The 8,155-nt window shown below is 34.4% G+C and overlaps 1 pseudogene; it reads left to right on the forward strand.

The window, feature by feature from the left end:
• Positions 1–7,670: 7,670 nt before the first annotated feature.
• LOC145294476 (5S ribosomal RNA) lies at positions 7,671–7,787 on the forward strand (annotated as a pseudogene).
• Positions 7,788–8,155: the final 368 nt, after the last annotated feature.

Consider the following 8,155-nt stretch of genomic DNA (forward strand, 5'->3'; position numbering starts at 1 on the left):
ATAAAAATTCAGAGAATATTCGAAATGTAATAGCATAATTTTTCTTTAAAAAAATACTATGAAAATTTCGGAGAACTCTTAAAAAAATTTAACGTAATCATGTAACAGTTGTCTTTTGCAGATACTCGAAGATTTCAGCTCTTTTTATTCCTAATAAAAAACAACCGAAGACATCATTTAATGTAACTAAAGGAAGCATAAGTATTTTTGCTCTTTAAACTTGGTAGAAAAAAAAAAAATTAATTCGTTATTATATGCCCTCCTGCAACCCGCCATGGGGTTTAGCTATACAATCATTAAAAAGCAAGAAAAGAAAGTGGGAGGGGGAAGCAAAGCCTTCACTAACCTTTCACTGTAACATTATACATTAAGTAATAACAACAAAAAAAAAAACTTCGACAATTTCAAAAGTCACCCTCTCTTTCTTGTTCTCATTAACTTTAAAATCGTAAAGGAATGGGGAGAGAGAGAGCGAGAGAGAGAGAGAGAGAGAGACAGGGGGACAGAGCGGTACCATCAAACACCCCACCTCACATGTAACGTTGAGGCCCAACCGGGCCATCAACTCTCTTTTACATGTGTGCTATTGTTTTTAAACAAAATGATTGTCGTCTACGGGCTGGTAAATGTAAAAAGTATAACGAGTTTAAAAAATAACAAAATACAAACAATCTTATTTTGATCAATTTTGTAAGGCGCTCACACACAACATACTTTCATATTATGTAATCCAAATTTTTTTTTACCAGTAATATTTTCTTCCTTTTTTTTTCAACAGAAAAAGATCAATAAAAAACATTATCAAATCAAAAAGTCCCCTTATGTTTCAGCGTTAATTGTTACCTAACCTGAAAAGGGACATATCAACTGTTCATGAAATATAGTGTTTAAATAGAGTTCTACTTTTTCAAATTTAAACTGAAAAAGTCATAAACATTTTACAAGGTTCTTATATTTGCAAAGTCAAAAGCAATTTTTAAAAAAGTCCTATATTTTTATAAACCTGAAATAAAGATCAGATAAAAAATGTACGGTATCCTTTTTTTCTTTCCTTTTTTCTCTTTTAAATTTATTTTTCGAGCTTCGTATTTGAAGGATTTTTTTTCGTTTTCTTCCATGTAATAACAAGATGCATAGATATACACGCATATAGATATATACCTGAGAGAGACAGAAAGAGAGAGAGAGAGAGCGTGAGAGAGAAAGAGATATTGCATATCCTAGAGACACTTTTTTTCGTCTCTTTTTTTCTTTGTGTAGGACACATTTCTTACTTTTTTTTTTCGAAAGTTTATTTTTCAATACTCATTTTTTTGAATCGATCTTTTGTAACTGTTTTTTTTTTGTAGGTGTCAGACAATTTTTTTTCAGGTTCTGAATTTTTCTTTTTTTTGTGTGCGTTTTTTTGTGCGCGTGTGTGTTGTGTTTTATTGAGTTTGCCATTTTTAAAAAAATAATTGCCTGAAATATTCAGTTTGTTCAGTTCTTTAAAAAAACCGTTGACCATTTTTTTCTTTATTTGTCTAGTGGTTATTATTTTTGTTGTGCCGTGGGTCGAAATTATTTCCATGCTGGGAAACAATATATCCTGGTCACAGTGCACCATTTATACCACTATCAGCCGGTCGCTGAGGTGTATGACAGACAGACGTGTTACAGTAACTGTCTTAAAGCGGTCTCGGGAAGATATGAAGATGGCCGTCGTAAGGGTCTATAAGAAGAAAAGCATACCTGAGATGTTGGATGTGCTGTGTGGCTCCTTCTACTCTCAGGAAACGTATTGACCTCTTCATCCTTGGTGGCGTTCTGACTGGAATTTTCTTTCTTCATTTTTCAGACCGCTTCGTTGTTCAATGAAGGCATTTATGAAGGCATTTATGGCAGACACAAGAAAGACAACACGCGACACAATTGTAATATATATGGAACATAACTAACTATTTTATTTTACATTACAGTTACAATATATTACAAAAAACTTTTACAATTTAAAATTGGACAATAAGCTTTTCAAAGACTAACTAGTCTTGAGGTAGGGGTTACTCCCGCCATCTTACGGAGAGACACAAATTATGGTGCTCACCTCATGACGACCTGCACAGAGAGAGAGAGAGAGAGAGAGAGAGAGAGAGAGAGAGAGAGAGAGAGAGAGAGAGAGCTCTAGGAAAGGGAATTATGGGAAGGTGTTTCTTTGTATCTCTACGCACATGGCCAAATCACCACCCGGCCATGCTGCAGAGTGTGTTAGAAACAGTGACTCTAATAAAAAAGTGCCACAGTTTTGTCATTCACACTCAATATTTCAACTTCCCCATATATTTTTTAAGCTATATATATATATATATATATATATATCGTTTATATATACTAAGGATCTTAATATTTTAGTTGAGACAAGGCATATCTAGATCACTGCTTGCCGTTTTTTTAATAATAACTTTTTAGACATTACTATATTACATGATTATAGGCAGTAAAGATTGCAGCGCCCATACTTACTTGGTGAGTATTTACTAGCAGTTCCTAGTATAGACATTTCAATTCATATTCTATATTATTAAGTCTTAGTTTACTTACCTAATAAGCTAATGATGTTTTCTTATTATTTAAATAGGTATATTAAATGATACTATATGGTTATGGAATCTGTTATTGAACCATGATCCGTAGACCGTAGGTACGTTCTGATTCTATTATTATCAATGATCTCATATGTATATATTATGTGGGAAATGAAACACTTACTTTCCAAGGGACATTCGTAAACATTTCTACACTTACAAAATGATTTATTTTCAGAATACCGGCTGATTTCTTACCCATCCTCAATAATCTCATTATCTAATTCAATCCCTGCATTGTTGGAACATATTGTAGTCTTTAGTAAGTTGTAGAGAATTATAATTTAGCTATATTTTTGTTAATAATTTTTCCTTTATGGGAGTTTTATCCAGCAAATCATTTTTAATATGTACGCTGTAAGGCGGATTAAACCATACGCACTTTCTTCTTCTGTCTTTCTTTTTCTTTCCAGAATAATCTGTAGGTTTCTCATATTGTTTTCAGAGTTATTTTACAAGTAATATTGTTTTTATAATTCTTACGATTCTGAGGCCTATTGTTATATTGTATGAAATAACATGTGATAGTGTAAATATTGGTTTATATATATATATATATATATATATATATATATATATATATTATGACAGTAAAGTTTAGTTTTCTAGAAGTACATCCAATGAAACAACATGTGTCTACCAAAAAAATGCTCAATAAGTAAACAGAGCACGTATATTAAATTTATTTAGTTTTAAAGTGCAATTCTTGGTCTCAAGACGTAATCTCCTCAATAACGGTGATTACATGTATGCACATATGTAGCCATCAATGTTTGTATAAATAAATTTAACATACACACACATATATATACGTGTATATATATATATATATATTAATAGATAGTGTGCGTGTATGTAGGAAGATTTGTACATCTCCAAAAAATAGGTACAAATCCACTAAAATCCATACTAGAATTGGTACGTGGCGTAGTGTATAGAATACATGGTAAAATTCAGTTGAAAAAGTTTTACATCTGAAAGTTAAAGGTTCAATTCTCTGTGCAGGCGACATTCAAAATACAATTGCCGATTACACAGGACTTCTAACCAGTCATGGATGGCAAAAGAAGAGTATGGTAACTCCGTGGATAAAATAAAGTGTTCCTTTCTAAAACCCGTTCAGATTCCCGAATTCGACCGAAATATTCCCGAGTGCAACAAGATACACATGAAGAAGGTAGGAGGTTACATCGACCAAAATGCTGTGAAAATAACACTTACTATGAGAATAGTAGTAGAAAAACATAAATAATACGGACATAAATATATATATATATATGTATATATATATATACATAAAGTAGTAGCGTTCCTGTGTGTGTGTGTGTGTGTGTGTGTGTGCGTCTGTGTGTACAACTCTCCTACAGCCCACATCACTGCTCCGATCATGATCAAAGCTGGTATGATGGTGGCCCCCGCCTAGGGATGGTTCACACTTATCTTAAAACAAGGTAAAGGTAAAATGTCAAGGTCATAGCCTATGTATATATACAATCCTACAGCCCACTACAATGGGTCGACCTTGACCAAACCTGGCATGATGATAGCCCCCAAACTAGGGATGGTGCCTACAATTTAGGTTAAAGGTCATAAGTCAAGGTCATACCCTATGTATATATATATATATATATATATATATATATATATATATATATATATATATATACTCTGCTACAACCAACACCACTGGACCAGTCATGAGCAAACCTCGCATGATGATGTCTTCGACCTAGGGATGGTGCACACCATTTTACAAGGTAAAAGGTTACGGCTAGGAGTTTGCTATACCCTCGGGTACTCAATTTGCGGGTACTCGAGTGTACAGCAAAGTCTCGCGCGAAGCACGGGGTTCCTTGCTAGTATATAATGATTCAGTAGAATAACAACTTTTTTTATATAATTAATACTTAGTAATGACACAACAATATTTTCTCCCTATGTGTGCTCGGGTTTCAGAATATCTTGACTTTTACATTAGATTAAAACTTAAACAGATTCATGATTTTCCTCTTCAGCAATATAGTCTTTATCAATTTCAAGATTGTTTTTATAATTTATTAGCATTTCTATTTACTTGCTTCCCTACGAGGTCAGAGAAAGACACAAGTATATTTTTATTTGTACGGAGGGAATCGAGCTACACAAAAAAGGAGCACTCTTTATAGGTAACAAAAATTAGCTCAGTCAAGTAAGATTTCTCTTTCCATGACCGACGAGAAAAATATGAAATTGTAGTATCAGAACAGATGCTATACTTTGCTTCTAGACAAAATAGAACGGACATTGTTATAGTTAGTTTAATCATCTTTGCCGCCATGATACTTTTATTACGGCGTCGATCACTGCTATGCTGCTGTGTCTGATGATGATGACGATGATAATGATGATGATGACGCTGGTGCTATTGTTGATGATAAAGACGACGACGATGATGATGTGAGATTGATTATAATGTTTGTTATCTCTCCGTGTCTCGTTCAAAATGATTGCTATTCTCGTGAACTCGTGATGGACGAGCAGCAAGGAAAAGAAACAAAAACGAGAAAAGAAACAAATAAACCGAGAAATGAAATAAAAATAGAGAACAAGAGGGGGAAAGTAGAAGGAGGGGGAAAGAGAGGGGAGAAAAAAATGGAATCCATTTCATTTGTCGTCGAGTCACATGTTCGGTTCACACGGACAAAAATCGATAAAGGCGAGATAAATTCGCGCCATGAACAAATCTTAGTCGGTCATATTGGGTGCGCGGGGAAACAGGGGAGAACTGATGAGGGGAAAGGTAGAGGAGGAGAAAAGGAGAGGAGGTGCATCACGAGAAAGAAGGGGATCAGCAGGAGCAACGATTGATTAAAGGTCATTATTACATGGCAGACCCGAAAGGTGGGCTTCACGATCGATATGTACGTGTATATATATATATATATATATATATATATATATATATATATATATATATATATATGTATATATACGTATGTATGTATACATGAATGTATGTATACATGTATGTATGTATGCATGAATGTATGTATATATGTATGTGTGTATGCATGTATGTACGTATATATGAATGTATCTATTTAATCTATCTTAGTGAAATCATTATGCCTTTTTAAACACTTTCTCTCTCTTTCCCTTTCTCTCCTTTTCTCTATCTCATTTTCTCTCTCTCCCTCTCTCTCCTGTTCTCTCTCTCTCTCTCTCTCTCTCTATATATATATATATATATATATATATATATATATATGTGTGTGTTTCTGTGTGTGTGTCTGTGTGTGTGTGTATTTTTACTATGTAGTCAAACACATGTGTTAAACTCAATGGATATTAGGCGTTTCCACAATACGAATATTTTATTCCAGAACTGTCATGAGTTGAAATATTTTCTTCTGAGGACAAAATTTTTTGTATCAAGGGTAGTCGATCCTTATTTCGACACTAATAGTTGGTTCTTTATAGACAACGGAATCAACACATTGATTATAACACAGTTCGAATCGTATAGACAAAGAAACATATTTAAAGTAAATCGGAATACACCTCTGTCAATAAGTGTAATATATGGACTTTTTACAAAAACTCCGCGTACCTCTTTGGCAGATCGAGTGCGGTTATTAAATCAGAAGTGCTAATGAACTGAGCGTTGCGTTTGGGGTCGAGGAAATCCCATATTAATGCTGTTTCGCACGTTACCCACTCGATTTTAAGTGAAAAAAAATAACTTAATTTCTATTTGGATATTTATATATGATATTCATTTGCATATGCAGAGAACACCAACTTGAGAAAAAAGGAATTGATGAAAAAAGTGTTTGATAACTTATCTAAAACATCGAAGCTGAAATTTATTGTGTAGAGAGCTTTGTAAGCATTTGACGTCATTTTTACGCATTCTCGGATTCTCCATGGGCCAACTAAAGTACCTCCGATAATCCTAGCCCAAATCATTATCTCAGCACCACCTTGTTTGCACCTTAAACGCTGATGACGATGTCATCCATCTAGGACTCAAACCTTGCTCAAGGCATCTGGGCAATAAAGAGTGACACGTACTTCATCCGTGAACAAAACTTTGGAAAAATCCGTTTTCATGTGGTCCGCTGTCCATTTCAATCCGTTTTGTATGTGATGTTGCTTTAATGGAGGCTTTAGCACAGGCTTAACAGACTTTTCCACTTCTTTCAGAAGGCAACACTGAGTACTTTTTGAGACATTCTTCAATCCGGCTTGGCCAAAGACTTCTCGACTTGTCTGCCCAGGATTCTTAACAACTTCACGTTTAATTTGGAGTAGAGAACGGCGTGAAACAACTCTAGATTTACCTTTATCAGCTCTCTTACATACCTTTGTAAAGTTCCTGATAAAGTTCTGTACAGTTTGATGGAACTTTTCTATAATTATCGATATTTCGAGAGTAGTTTCACCTTTTGCTAGCTGTTCTGTAACATTGCTCTTTTCAGAACTACGCAAATCACCTTTCCAACCCATTTTATTGACGAAATAAACTGCCTTGTTAATAATTTGACACACCTGAAATTACGATGTCAAATTTACATTGCGCGGAACAGTACGCGCAGCTTAGTATTGCCAACATTTTCGAAGCTTTTGCTACGAAACTACCGGTAAGTTTCTGAAACTGGTAAAAAATGTTATCTGGTTAATAATTTGACACGCAGTATATATATATATATATATATATATATATATATATATATATATATATATATATATATTCATCCTTGAATTGTTGTTAACTGTGCTCCTTCGCATTTAATCAGACGGTTGAGAGATTTCCCCAACTTGCAAACAGAAACCTTACGATTTTGACTCCATTTGGAAAATGAGAAGATGTCAATATTTAAACGTCGTTTCCTTTGTTTACTCAAGCAATCTTCAATTCCGACAATTAATACACAATCATTTTCGCTTTTTTGGGGGTGGGGGAGTGCTTGAATAATGGCTTCGGCGTATTTGGTAATTAATATTCACTATGCTGAGCAGACATATTATTTGTAAAGATTGTTAATTTAGAAAGTCTATAGACTTGTGATATACGGCATAATCACGTTGACACACCGGTTCTCGTCAGATCACCGAAGTTAAGCAACATTGAGCCTGGCAAATACCAGATGGGTGACCATTTGGGAATTCTAGGCGCTGTATGTGCTTTCCGCTTATCTCGGCATTGTTTCCAGTCGTCCTGAACCTCCACTTGCCACTGGTATTCAGCAATGTCGAATCAGGAGAGGTTTGGTTGGAGATTGCGCAACTTTTGCCACAAAAATTTCCCGCGCAGGCACCCTTACTGTGGGTATCCATAGTCTGTCAAGACTGAAGGAAGCCTTGACACTTGTGATAGTATCTTTCCTATGACGTACATTTTGTTACTTTATTCATTTGTAAGTTTCCCATGTCTCTTATTGACAGCCTTCAACGAAAACAATATAATAAATATAGACAAAATCCGCACATATAATAATATACTGAATATTGACTATTCTAGTTACATTAAATTAATTAATATCTCCTTTTTG

The sequence above is a fragment of the Euprymna scolopes genome, chromosome 15, assembly GCF_053919585.1.
Source record: "Euprymna scolopes isolate OS-2025 chromosome 15, ASM5391958v1, whole genome shotgun sequence".
In the NCBI taxonomy this organism is placed as follows: Eukaryota; Metazoa; Mollusca; class Cephalopoda; order Sepiida; family Sepiolidae; genus Euprymna; species Euprymna scolopes.